This window comes from Oryctolagus cuniculus, chromosome 12 (genome assembly GCF_964237555.1).
Source record: "Oryctolagus cuniculus chromosome 12, mOryCun1.1, whole genome shotgun sequence".
Lineage (NCBI taxonomy): Eukaryota > Metazoa > Chordata > Mammalia > Lagomorpha > Leporidae > Oryctolagus > Oryctolagus cuniculus.
Genome location: NC_091443.1, coordinates 114,527,125 through 114,534,455, shown reverse-complemented (window position 1 = coordinate 114,534,455; position 7,331 = coordinate 114,527,125). Strand labels below are relative to the sequence as shown.

Sequence of the window (7,331 nt, the reverse complement as noted above, 5' to 3'; positions counted from 1 at the left end):
TGGCCCAAGTGCTTGGGCCCTGCACCCGCATGGGAGACCAGGACGAAGCACCTGGCTCCTGGCTTCAGATAGGTGTAGTGGCCATTTGGGGAGTGAACCAATGGAAGGAAGACCTTTTTCTCTGTCTCTCTGTCTCTCTGTCTCTCTGTCTCTCTCTCTCACTGTCTAACTCTGCCTGTCAAAAAAAAAAAAAAAAAAAGAAATCATCAAAAAACAAAAAAAAAAAAACCATAGGGTTCTGTTGTAAGAGTGACCATATCATTTACCAAGAACCCCAGTATTGAAGACTATCACAACAGGCTAAATATACCAACAGATATATTTGAGGAAGCCATGAACATTCACTCTATAGTGCAGTCATGGAGCAGCATTTGATAGCAGACTAATACATTTGTGAATCTGTAATTTCTAGAGGAATAAGGACCCTCATGTGATATCTTTTTTTTTTTTTTTTTGACAGGAAGAGTGGACAGTAAGAGAGAGAGACAGAGAGAAAGGTCTTCCTTTTGCCGTTGGTTCACCCTCCAATGGCCGCCGTGGCCGCTGCAGCCGGCACACCTGGCTGATCCGATGGCAGGAGCCAGGTACTTATCCTGGTCTCCCATGGGGTGCAAGGCCCAAGCACTTGGGCCATCCTCCACTGCACTCCCTGGCCACAGCAGAGAGCTGGCCTGGAAGAGGGGCAACCGGGACAGAATCCGGTGTCCCGACTGGGACTAGAACCCGGTGTGCCAGCGCCACAAGGCAGAGGATTAGTCTAGTGAGCTGCAGCGCCAGCTTATCTTTTTCATATTCATTAAGATACTCCAAGATATTTTGCTTCTCCTTATCATACAGAAGCAAGATGTCAAATAGAATACATAAACTTATGTTCAGTAATTACTGTTTCAGTACTTTATCTGGCTTAGAAAGGATCTAGACTCTACTCTAGAGAGAAATAATATTAAAGAAAGCTAGCCATTGTTTTCAGTAATTTCCTAGTAACTTTTTATAACATGTATGTATGAGGAGACAGAGCTACTATTATTAAGCGTATGATACTACTATTTTACTTACCAAACATTTAAATAATCACAAGCATTTGAAAGCAATTTGTTTCCTTTATTTATTTCTTGGAGGTTTAGAAATATATATCTATATATTTTTTCATACATTAAACACAACCATTCACATGCTAACCAAGACTAGGAATACAGGGTTACCACATGCTCACAGCACCTTCAATAATGGTCAGCTTGTAGCCTACAAAAACACTCTACAAGCTCTAGTTTTTCAGAACTAAAGGAAGAAGAACCAAGTGGCTTTTACCAGGTATCACGGGATAACCATTTATGCCTGCCTTACCAGTGAGGTAGCCTGCTGTCTGTGACTCAGAAATGAACAAATCATGTTTCTGATCTTTGAAACAGGATTTCATTCACTTATGGAATAAAGCAGGAAGGCCACACAGCCATCTCAACCCAGCAAGTGCCAGAAAAACACCATCTCTGTGCTGGGCCATGACATTAAGACAGAAGAGTTTCCAGAAACTGAGGCCAAAGAACTAATACTTAAAACCACTGGGGAAGTGACATTTCTAGGCTCATGCTCTATAAATGAAAATGCTACCCAAAGGTCTCTGACACACGACAGAGCAGAGCCACCATGCAGCAGAAGGCAGTGATGTTAGACACAGAAGCTGTACGGGTGGGCCAGGATCATTCAAACACCAAAGAAATATACTCAAGCTGCTCCACACTGTTGACTCCTCCACGGTTTCCACCATCCAAACCTGTAGCTTTGCTGTCACAGGAGCCATGGTCACTAAGAAAGAAGGGCTGACTGTATGAAGGAGGCAGCCCCAGCAGATGGCTCTGCTGTTGAGGCTAAGCACTGCCAATGCAGAAGCCAATGCAGCATGGCCTAGCTCCCTGCAACAGTAAATTTCCATGGCATTGTTTGCTGTGCCGCTGTCCTGCTACCTTGTTGCCTGCATGCAGGGGTCGAGGCTGCTTCCAGGAACATGAAGGGAAGTTCACACTGTCAAGTAAACCCATCGGCTCTACTCCAGGCTGCTTAGTGAAACAACAGTAACACACATTCATCTCCACTGCTGCCGTTCCTAACCAAAAATAGGCCTGAATTATAACAGGCATTCAAAGGAACCTGCAAAGCAATAACCTGGAGGAACAAATAGCTAGAATAGTTGGACTCCTAGAAAGCAAAGCAGACCAGAGAGAAGCATGAATTTATCACTGACCCAGGTCCAAATCACCAAGAAGCCAGACAGAGATGGAACATCACCCAGAAACTCTCCCTCCACACCCTATTTTTTACAACACATGGTTTAACTTCTATCCACAGCAATGGACTGAGATATGTTAATTCAAATTGTGATGTTTATAAAAAGCAAAGGAAACCCGAACGGAAGCTGAGCGCGGGCTGGCTCGGGCCTCCACCGGCGGGAGGGCGGCCGTTGGGGCCGTTGAGGTGGCGGCGACTCTGCGCCCAGGGCTCCAGATGGAGGCGGCCCGGGATCCCGGGCCCAGGCTCTGCTGCAAGCCTGGCGGGCGGCTGGACATGAGCCACGGCTTCGTGCACACATCCGACGGAACCAGATCGCCCGGTACCTCCCCACCCCGCGCCACCACCACCCTTGGCCTGGCCCGGCCTGCTGTCCCTGACTCCCGCTCGGCTCCCCGCAGGGACGACTACGACAAGAAGGTGAAGCAGGCGGCCAAGGAGAAGATGGCTCTACCCGCCCAGGCAACCCAGACTTGGAGGAGTCCAGTGAAAGCAGCAGTAGTGGTGGCTCTGAACTAGAGCCTTCTGGCCATCAGCTCTTCTGCTTAGAATACGAGGCGGACAGTGGCGAGGTCACATCAGTTATTGTGTATCAGGACGATGACCCAGGAAGGGTGAGCGAGGAGGTGTCTGCCCACACGCCTCTGGATCCGCCCATGCGAGAGGCTCTCAAGTTGCGTATCCAAGAGGAGATTGCAAAGCACCAGAACCGTCACTGACCAACTTGAAAGCATTCTTTGCAGGCTGGATTCACTGCCCGTGGAAGAATTCTGCCCAGGGAGCTCAGCCGTAGCCTGAGGGCACCTGCACCACTGTTTGATCTTGACACTGCCAGAGCTGCTGCATCCCCAGGGTCATTCCAAGACTCCACCTGGCCCATGTCCCCCACAACTGTTTACTGGTTGGCCTGTTGACCAGCCTCATATTCTGGAATTCTCTGAGAATTCGGTGTGGCTGACTTGGTGTTCTGGGAGCACAGGCTTGAGGGCGAACCAGGGTCCATGAAGCCTTTCGCCATCATGCTGCGTTCTCAGAGGTCACATGCCTGGCTGCTTCGTGTCCCACCCAGCTCCGTGAGCGCTGTTATGTCATAGTTCCTTTCCTTCGTGTTGTGCTCACTTCACTTCCACCCGTGTTTCCCTGGACTTTTTTTTCTTTTTTTTTCTTAGCTTTATTCTTTGTTTTTCCTTTTCTTCATCTCTCTGCCTCAGGTCGAATCTCTCAGTTCTCTCCCCACCCCCTCAACAGGACTGTGCACCTGCAGCTGCTCAGGACCTTGGAGTGGGGGGACTGTGAGGCTCTGCCTTTCCAACAAGTTCTCCAAGTAATTCTGACGCCAGAATAAAGTGGGAGACCTTTATTTCTGAGGCCCACTCACAAGCACGTCTCCCTCCCCTCCCATGCTTTCGTGAGCTGCTTGCATGCGCCACACCACTGTCAGACAGCAGACCTAGGAAGAAGATCCTGGTGCTAAACTGCAAGGATTTCTTGCAGCAAAACCTGCCTGGAGCTGCAGAATTCCAGCTGCAAATAGCTGCGAATAGACTCCTCTGCTCAGGACAACCAATGGAGAATTATCAAAGCAAGCTTGAAACTAACTCTCCAACCGTGACTTAAAAGTCTAGACCATAAGTACAAAGGGAAACTCAACATTAACAATAATTGCCTGTTTGGAGCCCTAGTTGCAAAAAAAAGGTGGGGGGGGGGACTACACAACTCTCCTTATCTGTTCCCTCTCCCTGTCCAATGTCCTGTCCCATGCTTCCTCCCTCGCTATCTCAAGGATATGCATAAGGCAGCTTCAAAAAGTTCATGGAAAGTGGAATCGAAAGACAGTCTGAATTGTCTGTGAACTTCTTGAAGCCCTCTGGTGTACGTATAACTGAGGTCCTGAAAGAGTCCCAGGGTAGCGCTGCTCTTCCCGAGGGAACATTTTTTTCTACCACAGGGTTAGGCTAAAGTCTGAAGTCCACAAGACATCGTGTGCACCAAAGTTTCCAAGGCACATCTATCTGCGAGCAAATCGGCGTGACCTCAGTGACTTGAAGTTTACAGCTTAAGTGAGCCAGTGAGCCCTGGAACTTCCTGAAACCAAAGCCCCTTGGCCCCCTGGTTTCTCCACATCAGGGTCTCAGGATCAGGCTGGCAGTTCTATTGCAGCAGTTCTTCTCCTAAAAGACACCCAAGAGAACTGTTGGTTTGTGCCCCGCACTCCTGAAAATCATCTCCCTCCAAATGGGGCAAGGCGGCTCCTTCAGCTACGCCATTAGAACGTGGAATGCTGAGTTGCAGCCTGCAGCGCCAGGGAACGCTGGGACAGTGAGTGAGGCAGATAAGGTCGAGGGGCCTGGTTGTGAAAGCCAGTGAGCAGAGTGCTGCAAACCCGCAAAGCTGCACCAGGTTAAGTGCCTTGAACTTACCAGTCCTGGGCTCAGGTCTACTTTCAAAGGAGAAAAGTCTTTGCCCTCTACTTAGGCAGCTGGCTAAAAGTGCCTTCTGTTCACTACCCTCCACAGCCTGGGTCATGGAGGCTGTGCCGAGCCCTACCCCCGTTCTTCACACAGCCTAGAGGACCAGTCACTCTAGTCCTCCAGCTCCTCAATGGATCCTATGGTTGGGACATAGGACTTCACTGGAATTCCATGACGGCTTAGAAGGAAATACTTTCTGGATTCATCTCACAACTGGATCACCTGTGTCCTATTTTTATAGAACTCAGAACACCAGAGGGTTGAAGTCTGGGGGCGTGACCCCTGACATTTGAGCTTCTGTTCCTGTTTTGTGTGGAGGGAAGTTGTCAGTGTTTACACATCGTGTCCTTTCGTGTGTTTGTCATGGGATCCTCCGAGATCCCCTCAGGTAGATGGATTGAAACTCCTTGCCTCTAAACTTGCTTTTCTTGCAGCACTTTGCTTATCAAGTGTATGTAAAACATTTTCTACCCAACAGAGCACTCTAATCCGTGTAGCATGACCTGTAAAGCACTAAGCCTTGTACCTGGAAGAGAGCCTGTCCATCAGAACTGGGCTCTTGGAGGCAAGGCTGCCTCTCTGCAGACGGACAGCCTCAGCCTTACCGCTGACTGCCACCCCCTACTGGAAGCCCAAAAATGGTACTATCTCATCACCAGACCTGCCTCCAGACACCTTCCACCAGTTACAAAAATTGGTGCTTTGCCATCCAGGACTGTGTTCTCCCACTGACTCCAGGATGTCTCAGGACTGCCCTGTGTTGTGTGGGACAGTGGCAACACTTTTGGACTAAATAGAACTTTCCAACTGGCTGCTTCATAATCAGTGTTCGTTTGATTAGATAAATTCTTGGCTGTCTTAAAAAAAGTCTGATAGGCATATCTCTCAGCATTCAATATGCAGTATTAATTCTTAACTGAAGGTAAGCCTGGATTTTAACGCTTTGTGTTTCCTGAGCCAGCAGGTGATGTCATAGGTACAAGGAACTTAGGCTTGCAGGGACTTTGGGCTGTGCAAGAGTAAACACTAAACCTTGAATCATAGCCAGTTGGCAGAGATAGTGCTTAAAGAATGTAACACAAGAAAGGAAGGGAATTATACAACTTTTTGGTTTGTTTTTGTTTTGTTTTGTTTTTTAATTTGAAAGAGCTCCCATCCATTGGTTCACCCCCCAAATGTCCACAATGACCATGGCCTGAGCTGGGCTAGGCCAGAGCCAAGCTTCAGTCAAGGTCTCCCATGTGAATGGTAAGAATCCAGTTACTTGAGCCATCACCGCTGCCTTCCAGAGTCTGTATTAGGGAGCTGGAGCCAGGAATTGAAACCAGGTATTCCTTGTGGGACACGGGCATCCTAACCACTGGGCCAAACCACCTTTCTCTAGAAAACCTTGTACCCATTGAGAGAGCCTCTGGAGGCCAACCAGCCAGTGGGCCCTTGTAGGCAATTACAAGCGCATCTCCCTGTGGAAAGGATGCTCATGTGGTCGGTCCACTCTGAGGGGCACTGCCTGCTAGAGATGAGCCCATGTGGAAGCGTTTGGAGGTAGTATGTATCCAGTCTGCCATTCATTTGGCAGGACCAGTGAATGGTTGGTAGATCCCCAGCCAGCTCACAAATTTAGGGGAACCTTTCTAAGAAGAAAGAACAGTAAGGACATCACTTTCCTACCTCTGAGCTGCCTTTTGGGAGAATTGCCACGGCATGTTGACAGTTAACTACTTGAAACGTCTTAAATCCCCTCATCGAATTCCTGCCCTGTTGAGGAATCAGCTGGGAGGAGCCATAGGCACCCACCCCAAACGTCCCCAGGAGTTGGAGCAATGTTCAAAACGAAAACCTGAGTGACAACTCCACTGCCTGCAACAGATGAGACTGCACTGCTTGTGTTAAATGTATAAAAAGCCATATGTTCTGTTTCCTCATTTCCAGTGTTTCTGCTGTGTGGATTAATAAAATTAAGTGCAAATTATGTGACTGGCCCAAGAAAAAAAGGTTCTTTTAAAATACAGTATTTTTTTAAACAATAAACTTACTCTTTTTACAGCAAAAAAAAAAAAAAAAAAGCAAAGGAAAAAGCAGTCTGAAAATCAGAAACCAACACAGTGCTCTGATGTGCTTATGCTTTATACTGCAGAACTATTACTAGGCATCAGCTGACTACATCTGAGCGGCTTCTCATGGCCACTCTGGAAACACAACTAATGGGAACTTGTGTTATTAAAACCATGCTTACACCAGAGAGGTGGGAAAGTAAATAAAATCGAGCAAATGAAGGGAAAAAGGAAACTACCTCAAGATTATCTGTCTTTAATGTTAAAATGATCTCCTTAGGTTCACATTAAAATGAGTTTATGCTTTCATCCCTTCATGAATGACAAGAGGGAACCTCATATAATGTTTGCAGTCAATAATGCAGAAGGGTTGGTATCCCAAAGAGCAAATGCAAATTCATAGAGAATAAAGAAATGACTGGAAAAATCAAGGATGAATAGATTTGTTAATTCATTAACAAAGGCAATGTTTAAAAATAAAACTACTTTGGGCTGACATTGTGGTATAGCAGGTTAAGCTGCT

The 7,331-nt window shown here is 47.4% G+C and overlaps 1 pseudogene; it reads left to right on the top strand.

Moving 5' to 3' along the window:
• Positions 1 to 2,410: 2,410 nt before the first annotated feature.
• On the top strand, positions 2,411 to 5,869 carry LOC100348047 (UPF0561 protein C2orf68 homolog; annotated as a pseudogene).
• Positions 5,870 to 7,331: the final 1,462 nt, after the last annotated feature.